The sequence below is a fragment of the Nannobrachium achirus genome, assembly GCF_963921795.1.
Source record: "Nannobrachium achirus genome assembly, chromosome: 5".
Classification (NCBI taxonomy): Eukaryota; Metazoa; Chordata; class Actinopteri; order Myctophiformes; family Myctophidae; genus Nannobrachium; species Nannobrachium achirus.
The window spans coordinates 74,275,240-74,293,520 of NC_137814.1; positions in this window are offsets into that span (position 1 = coordinate 74,275,240).

An 18,281-nucleotide genomic window follows, 5' to 3' on the forward strand; every position below is an offset into this window, starting at 1 on the left:
CGCTGATAAGAGAGTATAAAAGTGAATTGATCCAGGTGGTGGTAGGGGTGTGTGGTGAACGACAAAACGAGCGCTCTTACCCCGATCTCCCTGTTAACATATACGTTGCCAGATTAGCTGCCTAATTTAAAAAGTCTGTTTTTTCCGCTCGCCCTGGCGGTCGCTTCTCGCCCTTAGGGCGTATAAATACACATGGATGGGTGTGAAAACTGTCAGCAGTAATAAATCGTGGAGCACTGTGGTAAGCCCTTACTCATGTCATAATAAAGTCCTTATTATTAACACATATGGTGCCAACCCCGAGTTTCCCGAGTTTGTATTGGTACCAACGCTGTGCCAACCCCGAGTTTCCCGAGTTTGGGCCGTTTTTGAAGAAAACAATTTTTTTTTTTTTTTAAATGTTTTTTGGACCTCCAGAAATGTGTTAGGCATGATCGCGATCGCGAAATTGCATGTTTAACCCCCATACCAACCCATTCTTTCAAACATGGCAGCCATGTTTGTTTACATCTGACAAAAACATAATGGCCTATAAATCATGAATGCCTGAACGGATTTCCAAGCGGATTTTTTTGTTTGAAAGCTGTGAACAGGCATGGGCGTGCACGATCCGTGCACTATAAATTACATGGAAGTCTATGGAGACCATGGCATCAAGGGACATTGAAGAGAAAAAATCATGGCAACAAAAAAGTTAAAGTCCTTATTGTGTTCCTTCATTGCAGACCAGTGTGCAGAGTCCAGCCTGAAGGTGAAGATGAGTTGGAGTGTTTCTGTTAAACAGGAACCTGAAAACCACCCGGACAACGGTACGTTTCATGCTCTCTCTCTTCTCTCTCTCTCTCTCTCTCTCTCTCTCTCTCTCCTTTCTGTTTTTGTTTTATTGTAAGGTTATCCTCTTATCAATCAACAAGTAGAGGAGCACACGCAAGTGTAATATGCTCCAAGCATGTGTTGGTAAATGTAAATGTTATACATATAAATACCTCTGTTTTATACCAAAGATATAAAACAGAGGAAACACTGCTTCTATTTTTATTTTTTATTTTTTTAATCTTTGTATTCTCCCCTAGACTTTGTTTCCCTCCCTTTGTGTAAAGAGGAACTTGTCCCTGAACATCAGGAGAGGAGTCCCAGTCTGGAGGAACCACAACCTCCACAGATTAAAGAGGAACAGGAGGAGCTACTACAAGAGGAGGCTGATGGATTGACGTTGACATTACTAGCAGTGAAAAGTGAAGGTGATGATGAAAACAGAGAGACAGAGGCTGTAGCCAGCACCTCAACTGAACACATGAAAACACAAGCTGATGTAGAGGACTGTGGAACATCACAACCAACTAGTGGTGACCAGCTCCTCTCTCCACACTGTTCTCAATCTGACGTCACTGAAGACTGTGATGAGCGGGAGGAGACCAGGGAAGGTCAGTCGGTTGTAAACACACTGGATTCACACAAGACACAATATGTGGAAGGACAAACATTGTCTGTAAGCAAGAAGCTGTCCAAGGACCTGCCATCTTCAAAACAAACTCACTGTACACAGAGCCACACAGGGAAGAAAAGTTTTAGTTGTACAGAGTGTGGCAAAATGTTTAATCACAAGGGACATCTGAAGAGGCACAAAGTTGTTCATACAGGGGAAAAGCCCTTTACTTGTACAGTATGTGGTAAAGGCTGTGGTCAAAGTGGTGATTTAAAATCACACATGAGGACTCATACAGGGGAAAACCCCTTTACATGTCTAGTTTGTGGCAAAGCCTGTAGTCATATGGGTAATTTGAACAAACACATGAGGACTCATACAGGAGAAAAACCCTTTACTTGCACAGTCTGCGGTCAAGCCTGTAGTCAAAGTGTTCATTTAAAAACACACATGAGGACTCATACAGGGGAAAAGCCCTTTACTTGTACAGTTTGTGGTAAAGGATGTGTTACCAGTAATCATTTAAAAGTACACATGAGGACTCATACAGGGGAAAAACCCTTTACTTGTACAGTTTGTGGTAAAGGCTGTGCTACCAGTAATCATTTAAAAGTACACATGAGGACTCATACAGGGGAAAAACCCTTTACTTGTACAGTTTGTGGCAAAGGCTGTACTACCAGTGGTAATTTAAAAGTACACATGAGGACTCATAAAGGGGGAAAAAACCTTTAATTGTACAGTTTATGGTAAAGCGTTTAGTCGAGGTAATAAGGTAAAAGCACACATGAGAACTCATAAAGGGGAAAGCCCTCTACATGTCTAGTTTTTGGTAAAGGCTGTAATCAAATGCAAGCTATAAACGTACATATGAGGTCTCGTACAGGGGGAGAAAAGCACTCTGCTTGTACAGTTTGTGGTAAAGGCTTTGTTTAAAAGGGTAATCTAAAACACACAATAATTCCTTTGCTTGTACAATTAAAAATAAATCACAATAAAAATATAAAATCTAATAAACATTTTGAAAAAAAATATAAGGACTCATACAGGCAGACAACCCCATTAGCTAGAGTGTGTGGCAAATGCTTGGTCAAGATACAGAGGATTCATACAGCGCTATTATGGACGTCATAATTAATGCCAGGTCTTGTGGAGGTGTGACCAATGCCACGTTTCTACTATTGTTGCTGTAATCTGCACATCAAGGTGTTTCACGGTAAAACGGCCCTGAATTAGTCATAGGTGTGTTTGGGTGTTACTTTAATCAAACCAGTCAGAGTATCTGCTGACATTCCCTTTGAGATCAGTGCAAGACATGCGTTAAGTGGTGAGACCAAAAGAAACATGCTATTGAAAGGAGAAATGTCCAAGTGCATGCATGGCCATAATCATAAAGTATTGCAATCTCAATGCTTGCATTATAAGCTGTAGCCTTTGACTGCATTTGAATGAAACCACATTTGATTTGAAGGCTATCACCCACATGTTACTGATTCTAGACATGTCCAGGACAAAAGAGGGTGGGAACAACACACACACTCACTCACTCACTTTATTTGTTTCTCTTCTAAGCTCTGGAAAAAAAACAGCTAAACCATAAACCATTCTCTGTTCAATGTCATTATCTTGTATATGATTTCTGACTGTTTTGTACTTTTTTCCACCCTTTTTCTGATATGTTTGCTGTACATCTTGTATTGAACTGCGAATAAAGTATATAAAAAGGTTTCACTGTTACAATTATTTCTGACCTTAAAATATGTTTTCTGTTTAATAAAGAGCTGGAGACACAGAGACCCCTGTTACTGATTAAACACTCCATAGCAATGAGTACTATCATACTATAGAGCTATTTAACATTTAATTTAACCTCAGACAATAACTTATAGACTTAACCCCACTTTTAAACTATCACTATTCTATCATTTTATTCTGCATAGTGTACTTAAAACTGTTATGAATTTTAAATCTGTTATTTATTTAACATCACAATAACAATCATGGTTTATTTTCCTCTTTATTGATAGTGAACGGTAGACTGACAGTGGATGGAAATGGGGAGAGAGGGATGGGGAGTGACACTCTGCAAAGGTCATCGGGACTCGAACCCGCGACACACTGTCAGAATTAGCAGCGTGGTTCCTGGAACGCTACACTAGCCACCCAGGCCCATCATAATCATTCTAACCACTTTATCCATTAATACGTTGGCTATCAAGAACAGCAGATCTACAAGCTCACAGCATTTCACTCTGTGCTACACTGCGAGCTTGTACATCTGCTGTTTCTTTTCTTTTTTTTATCTTTCATATATATATATATATATATATATATATATATATATATATATATATATATATAAATCTCTTCTGGGTGTCCCTGGCACGAAACATTCAAAAACATGGGCTAATAAGAGCGTCGATTTGGGCGTCCTGGAAATGTGAGAACCACTGTTTAGTTTAGTCCAGTGGTTCTCAACCTTTTCAGGCCGTGACCCCCCAACATAATAATATTTGAAGTGGGGACCCCCACACTGCACTTGGAATATAGTTGTTGAGACATTATATTTAGTTTGACTCAGCTCCACAGATAAAAAAGAAATCTGCCATTTTCATAATTTCTACAGTTTACCAGTTTGTATAGCGTAGTTTGTTGACTACTTTTGATGATTTATCCTTTTCAGTTTTTTTTTTTTTTTTTTGTAAAAAAAGTCTTAAAAGTCCTTCAATAATTGTCAATTCACTGTCCTGACACAGAATGAGAACCAACAGGATTTAACACTGCTCTCGAGAGGAGCTCTCTATTGGCACCTTGCCTCTAAATTAACACAAAAGATAATTCAATGCATAAGGAGTCCAAACCGCTTCTTTTGATTGATACATTTTGTGTTCAAACATTGAAAAAGTTTCAATTTCTTTGAAACACTTTCAATATTTTTCAAAAATAGCAGATGTACAGGCTCTCAGTGTGGCACAAAGTGACGTGCTGTGAGCTTGTAAATCTGCTATTTTTGAATAGCCAACGCTAAAATCTAAAATGACAGAACCGTTCCTGGTTTAATGTGTTAATCACAGAGTGAATAGCAAGAAATTAATATAATAATAATAATAAATATATCCTATACATTTAGGCTGTCGGTTCAGATAGACAGACAGACATTAATGATTAATCATGAATCATCAGGCCAAGTGTGCTTTCTATGTGTTGTGATTGTGTCGCAGATTGGTCTAATAGAATTGGTCATGGTCAAGATATGACTAAAGTGTCATTACCACTGGGCAGAATAACTGTTACAAAGGCTTTCACATCCTCTGTTGAAATAACACATGGATTCCCATATATGGAGATTAATATCATCACATGGACCTCTACATATGGAGATCTCGACACCGACCTCACTAAGCCTTGGATGCCCATATGTGGAGATGCCTATATATGGAGATGCCCATATATGGAGATGCCCATATATGGAGATGCCCATATATGCAGACTCCAGATTGGATATGACTGACTTGTCATCATGACATCACCAAGAAGGACTTAACCACCCTGACTCGTCATCATGACATCACCAAGAATGACTCAACCACTGCGGGTATAAAAGCAGTCCGCATTCCCATGGTAGATTCAGATTCAACCATCGCACCCGAGAATCTCCAACTCTACCAGCAAGACTATCCACGGATCTTCAAGGACATTTCAACCTCAACCAACTCATATTCAGTTCCCAAAATATTTGGCCTTACAACCCAGATATCTTTGTACCGCACAAACCTTTGACTACCTTGACCATATCGTTAGATATCCCGATTTAAGTCTAGTCGGACACCACTGTGGCGGGTCCTAGTTCCAACCTTTGAATAACAGTCCTTACTTAGTAGTAATTAACAATAACTAATAACAACTATAACTATATATTTCACATTTGCATTTTTTGTCATTGTTGGCATGTAAACACTGCCATCCACTGAAAAGTCACCAATATCTTTGGTACATGATCTCCTCCTTGGTCAGTATGAATACACTGAGATCTCTAGCTGGAGCACTCATCCAATGTCCCTTTGACTATGCATGCACCTCATGGTACCATAGCACCAGAAAGGCCTTTTTTATGTAATCAATTAAATGAAGTCCCCTCACATCTGTGTGCAAATTACATCCTGCACATAATTCCACATCAAACTCTGAACTCTGACTGTGGAGACAGTCTGGGAGAAAGGTGGGTTACTGCTCTGAGTCTAATGATCCTGATATGAAAGAAAACATTCCACAAGATTGATTGATTGATTGATTGATTGAAGACTTTATTAGTAGTTTGCATAGGAAAAAGGTACAGTTTCATGACGGTACAGTTCACTGGTACAAGGTCAACTAAAAGGAGATCCTAGAAAGCACTTGGCTTATTTGCACAGGAAAACATTAAAGTATCTCATATAAAGAAGAAAACATAAAGGTTGTTATGCATTTCTTTCTTTTTTCGTTTTACCTGTTGTTCTCCCCAATGTAGTAGTTATGCCAATTGATTCCTCCCTACTCACATTCTGTCTTTTCACTGCTGTTGTACTGCTGACTTACATAGTAAATAGGGGAGAAAGGGATAAGATGAACCACTTTGTGCTTATGTTGCCCTGGAAGCAAGAAAAAGTGAGATGGCAGTAAATTCAAAACATCTAGACATATTTCAGGATGTCTGCTATCATTTGAAATAAAAACCATAAAAATATGACATATTAAAAAAAAAGTGGTCATCTGGTTCAACTTGCCCCAGGTGAGGGGTAAGTTGATTCAGGTAAAGGGGTAAGTTGACCCACATGAAAGTCTAATCTTTTAAGAGTTTAAACTTGAACAAATAATGTATGTACTTATCAGAAATGTTTTAATAACACATTTCCCTTTTGCAAATAGTATTATTTCCTTTCTTATGATTATTTAAACCATAAGAAAAACTATTAAAACCAATTAAATCAAGTTTGTTATTCAGAACCTTTTAATATGTGCAATTATTAATATAATATTAAAACTTCTCTTAAATTAGTGTATTCATCAAAATGAAAGATCATTCAGCATAAATTGAGTAGCAAATACCTAATAAAAAATATGAATGGTGATTCACATAGTTCAACTTCCCAAGGCATGTGGTTCATCTTGCCCCATGGCCGCCATTTTGACAAAACCTGGCTAACTTAATGCTTAAGGCTCATCTTTAGCTAAATGATTCATATAGTTTTATACATTGGGATATCACCAACATGCATGATATATAATTTTAGACCTGGGTACATTTGCTTTAACATAAACATCATTATACCATAAAAGTAAAAAATGTACTTCGACCAGCAAAAAAACACTTTCTGGGGTAGAAATATGCTTTCCACTTTGCCCATGTGTCTGTCAACTCCACAGCCAGGTGGAAATGATGTTTGCATTCTTATTGTGGGGTCAAATGACAACTCATGTTTATAGATAAAGGGGGTGGTTCATCTTACCCTGCGGTTCATCTTACCCCGTTCTCCCCTCTGTCTGTCTGTCTGTCTGTCTGTCTGTCTGTCTGTCTGTCTGTCTGTCTGTCTGTTTTTCGGTCATTCAGTGACAGTTACACATCTCCTCCACCAGGGGGCGAAATGCATTAAAGCAAACATTGCATGGATCCATTATTGCAAAGAAGAACGAGCAAGATGTGTGCATTGCAGTGTTGGGCAGTAACGAATTACTAATAATATATTACTGTAATATTATTACTTTTTCCAGTAACGAGTAGTGTAAGGTATTACTCTAAAAAAAATGGTAATATATAACGCTTTACTCCGCAAAAAAAAGCCTTGCTACTCCGTTACTAGCCATTTTAGCCGATTGCAGAAAAAGAACAGATCTACAAGACATCAACATACATCTACAGAGATGCGATGTAGCTTGTAGATCAGTCATTTGCGCAGCGCGCACAGTTATGACGTTGCTTATGTCATGACCAGTGCGCGAGTTTAGAGACTCTACGCTTGCTAAGGGAAACCACACCCCGCACTCATTTTTGAAGCTTGTGATTGGCTGAACCGGAGGTAGGGAGCGCTCCATTGTAGTAACTTGGACCGCGCAAGGTGCACCAAAACCCAATTATCATGGCGTTTATCGTGCCTTACGGCCTGGGCATAAATAGAACGATTGCATTCACCACGGCTTCGTAACTCGCGCGGCGCTCCGCCTCGGGCGAAGAGCAGGACCAAGGACCGCTGGCCTTCGCGCCGCTTGCAATGTCGTGGACAATAACTGCCGACGCTGTAGAAAACGAGCGCTCCTTCCCTTAGAAAGCGTAGAGTTTCTAAACTCGCGACCAGTGCATGGACCAGTGTCAGCGTTGCGTTGCCTGTCACAGTCACAGAGAGAGCATATACAGCGTGCAACGCGTTTACATGGATGGGACGTTTACAATCTACAAGCACTCCTCTCGGCCGCGGAGGGGTCCGCCGCGGGGTCCGCCGCGGAGGGGTCCGTCGCGGGGGCGCCGTGGACCGTCCGCGGAGCTCAGCGGGACCACTGTGGACCACTGCGGACTGAGTTGCTGCTGTTAGCCAGTTAGCGTAGCCTCCACTGTCTGTGCTCAATAAGCCTCATGTCAGGGCCGGCGGCAGCCCACAATGGCTGAGGGTGCTATGCTTTAAGTGAAGGCTACCCAACTCAAATCGGCCAGGTGAAAACAAAAGGCTAAATTTGCATACCAATGGGAGTGTGTGCCAAACCAGTTGTGGCCAGCCAATGCTGATCTACTGTATTATAATGTAAATTTCGGGAATTACTGAGGTGGGGGTGCTCCCTGGCCAAAATGAGGGTGCAAAGCAGGCCTCAGCACCCTCAGGGAGTTGAAAGCCTACTTTCCTTAGTGGGAACACCCAGAGCCCCTGCACCTCACGTCTAAAATAGCCTACACTTTTTAGGCAGAATAGAAAATATGTAGCATATTATTTAAGGATAATATAGGCAGGCGTCTTCAACAGAGCTGAGAGTTTTAAATGTAATAAAAAATAAGCAATGTTTTGTTGGGTTATATATTATATGTCTTAATTATTAATTGATTCGCTTGTAGGCCTATACCAAAATCCATTAAAAAAAGTTTCTAACTGTTCCCAGGTCAAATATTGATGTGTGATTAAAATGTGATTAATTGAGATGAATTAATTACAAAGCCTGCAATTATAATTTCTTTAATCGCATCCCAGAGACTCTTATTGTTCCAATAAATTGGATTCAGTTCTAAAAGGAGCTGGCTAAACAGATTTTGCAGGGGGAAAAAAAAGTAATATAACTTAATATATTACATATTACTCTTGATTCCAAGTAATAAGTAATATAATATTATTACTTTTTCCAAGGAGTAATAAGTAATAAGTAACGATTACTCTCCTAAGTAATATTGCCCAACACATTGTAGTGGTGAACATTATGCGGGTGCAGCAGAATGCCCAAGGAAAGTGCAGGAGACAAAGGTGAGCAGAGTAAGAGAAGAAGCGAGGGGACAAGTGTCATATGCTGAAGCAGTGAGGAGATTGGAAGAGAGCGCTAGAGTAGCAGCACAAGCAGAAGTGGAGAGAACAGAAAGAAAGGCAGACGAAATGAACCTGAACATCACCATGGATAAGAAGAAATTCTTAGCATTCATTGCAATGGTCATCAACTGCGCAGCGGACATTAAAGCAAAATCGGAGAGAATTAAAATGGTGCTGGATGCAGCTAAGAGGTTCCTTAATGTGGAGGATGTGACGGGAGAAGATTCAGACAATACACTGAGGGAAGGCTTCGCGCCTACTCAGACGAGGGATTCTGAATGAGACTGAGATACTGTGGGGAACGGGGGAACACGGTGGAGTGTAATGGACATTATGGTAAAGTTTGAAATGAGATGTAGATAAAAAAAAAAGTGATATACTCCCGAACTGTGGGGGGCAGTAATACGCAATAGCGTCAACACTGCCGGAAATACCATTAGAAGAAGAAGATCCATTATTGCGCATGCGTTGAACACGTTGATCCGGAAGCCGGATCTTCCGGAAGTAGAATGTTTGTGGCGTGGCGTTTCCACAACAAAGGAACTGTTGGTGTTTCATGGTCGTTTTGGGACGCGACCTGGCGTTTGCCAACGAACCTAAGCATAACGGTGGTTGTTCACTTGGACCGCGCGGAGGTGCCGAAAGTCGGGGAGACGAAGATGTACTATTCTGTACCTATCAGGACATAACTCGGACGGACTCGCTGTAGCTCGCTCGGCGGCGGTGTCTCACTCAGTGTTGGTGTTTCATGGTGGTTGGGTCACAGCGCGTGGTGAAAACCTTCTCATATTAAAAGGAGTTAAAACGTTTCAAATGGAGTCTGTACGGCTGAAGATAAATGAACACATGACGTCGGTGGGAGAGGAGATATTGTGTGTTTTGGAAAAGCAACAAAGTGTTGATGTTGGTCGTGTGAAGCTCGATGTCAGAGTGTTTGTGTTGGAGCGCCTCCGTGCGGCCGCAGAGGTCATGTGCAACCTCTTTCAGAGAGAGATGGAGACACTACACAACACCCAACTACACACTGCAGGTATGTCTGTTACACACACAACACCACACTACACACTGCAGGTATGTCTGTTACACACACCACACTACACACTGCCGGTGTTATAGTTTATCTCGAGACCATTTTAACTCGAGACGGCGTCAGTCGTCGTCCTGGTAACATGCTAAAGAGTGGTGCCACCGCTCAAAAGTATAAACTTACACATTATTTTCTGGAGAGCTTCCTGATGGATAGATTACACTTGGAGCAAGCAGGAAGCACCTTTTATATATTGCATTTGTGCGTGTTTTGTTTTATTTATTTATTTATTAACATAGCCCATGTGCGTGTTTTGTTTTATTTATTTATTTATTTATTTATTTATTAACATAGCCCATGGACGGTCGGTGAGCCAGTTTGATCCCTTTACTGCTCCAAACACGCACAAATGCAAAATATAAGGTGCTCTCTTCAGGAAGCTCTCCAGAATGTGTTTATATTTTTGAGCGGTGGCACCTCTCCTTAGCGTGTTGCCAGGACGATGACTGATGCCGTCTCACAACACCACACTGCAGGATGTCTCTTACTAGCCATGGATCACACGATGCCCGGACGCTCGATTTCGAATATAAAGTGCTTATTCCATGGCCATGGATGTTACAATTCGCTTTTGGTAGCTAATTGTTTGTATTGTTAAACAATACATTTTAATCCAAATGATGTCCATTTTCGTCTTATTTCCTCCATATGTTTCAACTACACAACCCTTTTGAGGTCCAAGTAGTCTGAGGCTAGCCAACGCGATTGATTGATTGATTGATTGATTGATTGATTGATTGATTGATTGACTTGTATAGGAAAAAGTACAGTTCCATGACTGTACAAATCACTGTTACTAGGTCAACTAAATGGAGATCCTAGTAAGTTTATCAGCTTATTTACACAGGAATCACTTTATGTATCTCATACTGTATAACATTGAATGACAGACGGAGATATCACAGAACTTTGCATATAATATCATCAAATTCAAAAGAAAAGGAAGCAGTCATAACAATACAGCCTACACAGAAAATACAAATAAAAAAACAGATATTTACAGTGGGAAAAGGGAGGTAGGGAGGGCTTGGTCTATTTGTGTTGAGTAGAAGCCGTCTGTAGGTGACAGATATTTTGAAGGTGGTTGGGGATTTACGCTCCTGTAGGGCTTGTGGTAGGGCGTTCCACACTTTTGTGGTTGAGCACTTGAGCAGGAGAACAAATTTGAGCCTTTTTTAGTCTCAATTCTGGGTTGAACGTAATTAGTGGAGCTGCCTCTGGTGTTGTAATTGTGGCTATCTTTGTGGTGTAGTGTATCTTGTACACCAGGCCCATTGCAATTAAGATGCTGTACTCTGTCGGCTACTTTGAGCCACCCCATGTTTATAAAGTCGTAAGCAGTGAGGTGGGCCCGGGGAGGAAGGCCAAGCAGGACCCTAATCAGTTTGTTCTGTGCTGTTTGGAGCTTTGACTATAATAAGCCAATTGGGGCTTTGCGATGCCATACGAGGATGTATTCCATAGTCAATGAGGGGCAGGATGAGTGCACCTCCTAGTTAGGTTAGCGAGTGAACGCTAACCTGCCGAGGTAGATGACTGCTATTGCTAACCTTGTGAATGCTAGCCCATTGCCTAAACCCTAACATTAACCCTAAACCGTTACCTAACCCTCACCGGACTACTGGGACCTCGAAACAACAGCAACCGATTTTGCCATCGGTTGAGGAGGTGTACTGGACTCATTATAACTATGTGAGGAAACTATGTGAGGAAATGGCCACTGATTAAAATGCTCTTTATTGAATATTACAGAATATTCTGATACTTCTGCAGGCCAGAAGAGAATTGTAGCATCCGTGGTCTAAACAGTTACGGGTGTAAAATGGAGATAGTGCAAATACCAGGTTGAAGTTCATCAGGGCTAGTTAATGACATGCACAACATCACACTGCAGTTCTCTAAACACGTTTGCATACGTTAGATAGACCTTTTTGGAGCCCTTTAGGCCTACACCTTTTTAGTATTCGGGAGTTTGTTTTCAGAGGTCTGAAGATGTTTGTTTTAATGCCTTTGAAGTGCTTGTGTTCATCTTGATCCACTTGGTTAGGCCTAACAAAAAAAAAACTTTGGTTTCCGGTTGGCGACCGACCCTATTAACTCATTCCCTGCCAGGCCCGATAGTCCCGAGATTATTCCAATGTCTTTCCCCGCCAGGCCCGATAGTCCCGAGAATTTAAAAAAAAAAAAAATTTTTTTTTTTTTTTTAATTTTGACCCCAAAGCCATTTTGGCAGCCATCTTTGTTAAACATAGTGGCTGTTATCTCAGGAATGCCTGAACGGATTTCCATTCGGATTTTTTTGTTTGAAAGCTGTGAGCAAGGTGGACACACGTGGTGCATTATCTAGGCATGGGTGTGCATGATCCGTGCACACCCAATTACATGGAAGTCTATGGAGACGAATGGCAGGTGGGAGTACGGAGGTATGTTAAAATGGCGGTCAATGTGTTAAATACGTGCGATCCAGATGATTTTATTGGCATTTGGAGTGAAAATAAAAAAATAAATAAAATTAAGTCAAAATCCGACCGAGTCGATCAAAAACGTCTTACAAAAAATATATTTGGTGCGACCACATTCACGAAATTTAATCAAAGTTTTCTTTCGTCTAAAATATCATGTGTGCAAATGTTTTGTTTTACTATTCATGCGTCATTGCGTCATCGCGAGGAGACGGCGGGGCACAACAACAACAGCAGCACATGCATGTCCTCCTCCAGCCATGGACCTGTGTACAGTGTCTGTCGTCTGCCCGTGCAACCCACCTCCTAAAATAATTCGATTGACTACTAAAACGTTTGCAGACATAATTAAGGAGGTGAAACAGTGCCGATGTCAGTTTTCATCTGCAGCAGGGAGACACGACCGAGCGGATAATGAAGGCGGCCAACTCGTTCATTGGGATGTAAAAAATTGGATTCTGCTCGCCTATTCCTCGCCTTTTGTTCTAATGGTGTTACAGGCAGGGGAGGGGATTTTGGGCCATTATCACCTCTACCTGGCTGAAAGGTGGGCGAACACTTCGACAATGCGGACGGAGGCACTTATCCACAGTGCATCACATAAGACCCAAGAGCAATCAATATTTTTGCATGTCTGCGACGAGTTGAAACAACGCCAGCGTAGGCTGTTGCAGCAGCGCGACAACCGTTCTCTTCCACGCAAAGTATGTGGTGCTTGAAAATATAAATGATTCCATTGATAATAATCAGTTTGGGATACTCAAAATCCCTGCCAAGAGTTATAGTATATCAGTCGCAGTGTGAGCTTGTTGATTGGGTATTTTTTTGTTGCGTGACACCGTCGTACTATGCGTTATAGATTACACTTTTAAAGAGACGGTACACACATTTAGTTTCTTCAAATAGTTTCCCAAAATAAAAAGGTTACTTGCCTTCTGTCTGTTAAAGTACTGTATTTGAAGGCCCTAGTCTAATGTAGTGCATAGGCCTATATAGATTTTTGTTGTTGCTTAAAACAAAGAAAAGATAATGGAAAAAATAGATAATTATGCATTTACGGTAAAAAAAAAAAAAAAAAAAAAAAACGACCTACCCATCCTTCCCATGAGGAAATAAAATAAAATTCCTTGCTACCCATCATGCCCACAAAATAATACAAAATAAAATACATTCCCTACCTACTCAGCCCTAAAATGACAGCCAACCGGAAACCAAAGTTTTTTTTTAGGCCAACTCTCCATCATTTAACTTGAGCCCACCTGGAAACCCCTCAAGGACCAGCACTGGTGGTCCCCGAACCGCTGGTTGAGAACCACTGCTGTAGACGACTGTGTATATTGATCACATGATCGAACACCACTAATAGCCTATTAGGCCTAAGTCTTACCATTTGATGAGGAAACAGCGGGACAGAGGTGTGAGCGCTCCGTAGTGGCCTGAACTCTTGACCTATAATAGTGAAAATAGTTAATCTAGAAGCTCACAGTGTCCCACATGTTGAGCTTGTAGATTGTTTTGTCTTCTTTCTTTTTTTTAATTTCTATTTTATTTTACCTGGTGTTTACACCAGGATAAGGACAAAAGGACAATTATTTTAGCTCTTAGAACAAGTAGTGACTGATCCTTTCAACTGAACAAAACATGGTAAACGTCTATAGTTGTTTTGATTACGTCATGGTATAATATACGGTTGCTGAATGATAACCAAAAGTTCTTTCTACTGGTGATTTCCACAGAGCACCACAGGGAGAGGTCTACAGAGTCTAGAAAGATGGCCTCCCAAACATATTCAACGTTGTCAGAGGAACAGCGAGAGACGGACGAGGGACGTGGACTGTTTGATGCAACGATGCAACCTGTTGTAAAGTTGTGCAGGATAGGTATGTAGTGTTTTATTTACTTTACAACCTGTAGTAAAGTTGTACAGGATAGGTATGTACTGTTCTATTTCCTGTGGTTTAAACCTATAGAAAAGTTGTACAGGATGGGTTTGAAGTGTTATTGAATACAACAATTCAAGCTCAAAACATGCTTGCCCTGTGTCAAATGCCGGCGATATCAGAACGGGCGCCACCAGTCATTCCTAAAGCAACCTCTATGTCTATGCCTAAACTTATTCCTAGACTTAACCTTACTAAAACTAGGTCTAAACCAAACCTTATTCTTAAACATAACTTCAGTAAAACTATGCTTAAACCTAACCTTATTCCTGAACCTCAGAAACGTATTTCTGCCGCAGAAAAATATAGGGCAGAGTGTGTTTTGGGTTGAGCGTTACAGTTACCCTTAATTCTTATGACAATTATTATTATTATGAGAGTGTACAAATGGAATCAAACGGACCCTTACAGGTTAATTTGGTTCCATTTGTACACTCCCAGACTCAGACACCCGTAAGGGGCCATTTGGAACCCCCTCAAGGAACCAAGGTCCCTGGACCACACCTTGAGGCCCACTGGTGTAGCTGAGTGTTTCCAGTGAGCCAACATGCACAATACCAGCACCCTGACTCTGTTTGACCAGAATAGAACTGAGCCTTCATTATTATCATTAGCAACACCTGTGAAGAAAGTAAGGAAGAGACCCAATTTCTTTCTAATATAGCTGAGTTGCATGGAGCCTAATGGGCTGGCGAGTGGCGCTAGTACCACTATATTGTAAATTGTCAATGCGTCCTTGTCCTGTGACGCACACAGAACTGCCTCTCGACACTGAAACCCTATCTGCTCCCGATGAGTAAGTTGGTGGCATGGTTTCCTCCCCCATCTGTGTGTGAATGTGTGAATGAAATGCTATGTAAAGTGCTTTGGATAAAGGAGCTGTATACAATTAACATACAAAGGAAGCTTACCACACAAGGCCTTCCTTTATACATAAATAAATTACAATGTTGCTCTCTATCCACAACTTTCCAACGTCCCATGATGCATTGCGCAGAAGGAGTGCGGCAGTTCCGGCGACACAGCCAAAAGTGATCTACAAGCTCACAACGGTTGCATCTGCGATGCGACGTGAGCTTGTATGTCTGCTGTTCTCCGGAAGTGTCCCACAAATAATTATACAGTAAATTCTCAGGTAGAAACCGGTGGATAAATATGCAATTCAGTGTAATTGCGGACATAGGTCGCAGTTTAGTATGTGAACGGTCACAGCCTGACCGTATCTCTGTCTGTCTGTCTGTCTGTCTCTAACGCCTGAAACTGTGGTTCTCCTGACACATCACTGTGACATCACATGTGATGTCAGATCCTCAGAGCAGGGATACGGTCTATGGGTTAGCCACTCTGACATCATGCTCTGACATCACTGTGATGTCAGGGGAACCACTCTAACAGAATGGGTTTGCCGCTCTGATATCACACTCTGACTTCACTGTGATGTCAGGGGAACCACACAAATATAATCCCTTTTATACCCATAAAAGGAGATCCCTGATGTCATCAATATCTAACAGGGCTTCATATGGGAATGTCCATATATGGAGGCCACATCTGCCACATACCACACTAAAAGAATCCATATATGGTCAAGACGGCCCATATCTGTGTGGCTGGTTCTACAGACAGGAATCTCCATGTATGGGCATGAAAGGGATTGTATGTATGATGTTAGATGTCATAGACGTCATAGGACTTTCACATAACAAATAACTGAGCAAGCATATTTGGGCTTTCACAGCATATCTCCATATACAGTACATGCATCTCCATATATGAGTACCAGGGGTCTCCATAAATGGGTAACTGGTCAAATATACATCATTGGCCATCTGGCCAAGACTAGAGCCCAACCGATATATCGTTCAAACCAATATATCGGTCATTTTTGGACCCCGATGTCGGTATCGGACATCGACCATTATCTCTCCGATGTATCGGCCGTTACTATAAGTAATATTAGACCACCATTTGATGACATTTAGCCACTCAGATCCAAAACGTAGAATATATTTTCGTTGCCCGTAAGGGTTTCATTTTACACTCATGAGTTAAAGATCTTATAAAGGGTCCATTTGGTTACCAAATCTCCATCATTTTGCAGGGGACCACCTGGAAACCCCTCAAGGACCAATGGTGGTCCCCGGACCATTGGTAAAAAAAGGGAAAAAAGGTTTTGAAGGTAAGACATTTTTGAAATTTAGGCTATTTATTATTATTTTATATTATTACAAAAGTAAGCCATTTATCATGAGAGAGAGTGGGTTGTTGGCTGATTTACCACGGCTCGTGGCACAACCCTGAAACAGTGGTAAATCAGCCAACAACCCACGACCTTGAATGGTAAATTGCTTTTCTACCACTTTTTACATATAAATGAAATAAAACACAGTTTTAACTTGCAAGGATCTTTAGTTACAATCATTAATTGTTTCAGAATACACATATCCTTCCGCCACATCATATAGTCCCATAGACAGCAATGATTGCAGCCACATTCACTGGTCAAAAACAAACAAAACAAAAAATACATCATGCTACTTGTCATCATGTCCAGTCACAGTTATTGACACATTTCCTGAAAAGGTGCAGTTGTTGAAATAATTTGCCAGAGAAGACCGTTTTGATGGTGTTGCTGTTGTTGTTGTTGTTGTTGGTGTGTTGGAATCTGGCATTGGCAGAGGGCGTTTTTGTGGGACTGCTGCTACCTCAGCAGATTTCAGGATTGTGCTCCAGTTTCTCCTCTCATTCATGTTTGGCCTCCAGTATGACTGTAGAGAGCTCTCATTTTTGTGCCCTTTCACTGAATATTTATAAGAATATTTGTATAGGAAAAGGTCCAGTTTCATGACAGAAAAATAATAAAATGTAGAAAATAAGATGTACAGGAAATATACCTGACATGATTTCTTTCGAGTCAAGTCCCGCATCTGAAAGCTTTTGTATAGTAGTTGATCTTAAGCAGTGGTTAGTGTAGGACACTGACGTTCCAGCCATTTCACATATCCTAGGCAGCATATTTGCGAGGTAGTTTATGCCCAGGGGCCTCTTTGCATACCTAGGAAAAATAAACATTTGAGTCAATGAAATGTAGTCTAAATAATGCAATCAAGTAAGCGCTAGCGTCACGTTACCAAAACGATGGTGACAAATTAGGGTATGAACTTACCATGGACCTTGTTTCGAGTATTCCTTCTTTGGATGAAGATAGAATGCAGGTGCTCCAGGTGGCAACAGCGGAAGGTATTTCTCGAGAGAAGCCACTGGACACATTGGGTTTCCATGTTGTTCATACATAAATCCACGCAGCTTTTCTTTATTTTTCTCATTGTAGTCTTTGTGATTTTTGATCTGTTGAAAGTCAGCGTTGCAAACTTAACCCCGTCGTCATCTTTACGTACAGTGAATGACTTTGGTGTCAGCGCACGGTTACCCTCGTTTGCGCGTCGTCCCATATGTAATTGTATATCGAACCAAACTTTATGTAACAATCCATGGGGTGTTTCAGGAGACAGCGATGCCTTGATTTTATTAAAGTCTGACTTTGATATGGATGGGTGGTGGGTGGAGGTATCTCTTCCTTCCTTCCGTAATTATTTCATCATTGCGACAAAGACACTGTTGCTGCTGCAAAATTCGACGTCACAGATTAAACTCCAGCAACGGGATAGCGGGAGATAATTTATATATCGGTTGATGCCCGCACGCAGACCAGCGTAACCACTCACACCATAAGGCTCTCCTTTAGTGTTTCTTACGGTGGCGTAGAAATTCCTTAGAATCTGGTTTAATTCTGCTTTGCTGATGGTTTTCAAATCAGGAACAATATTCTTC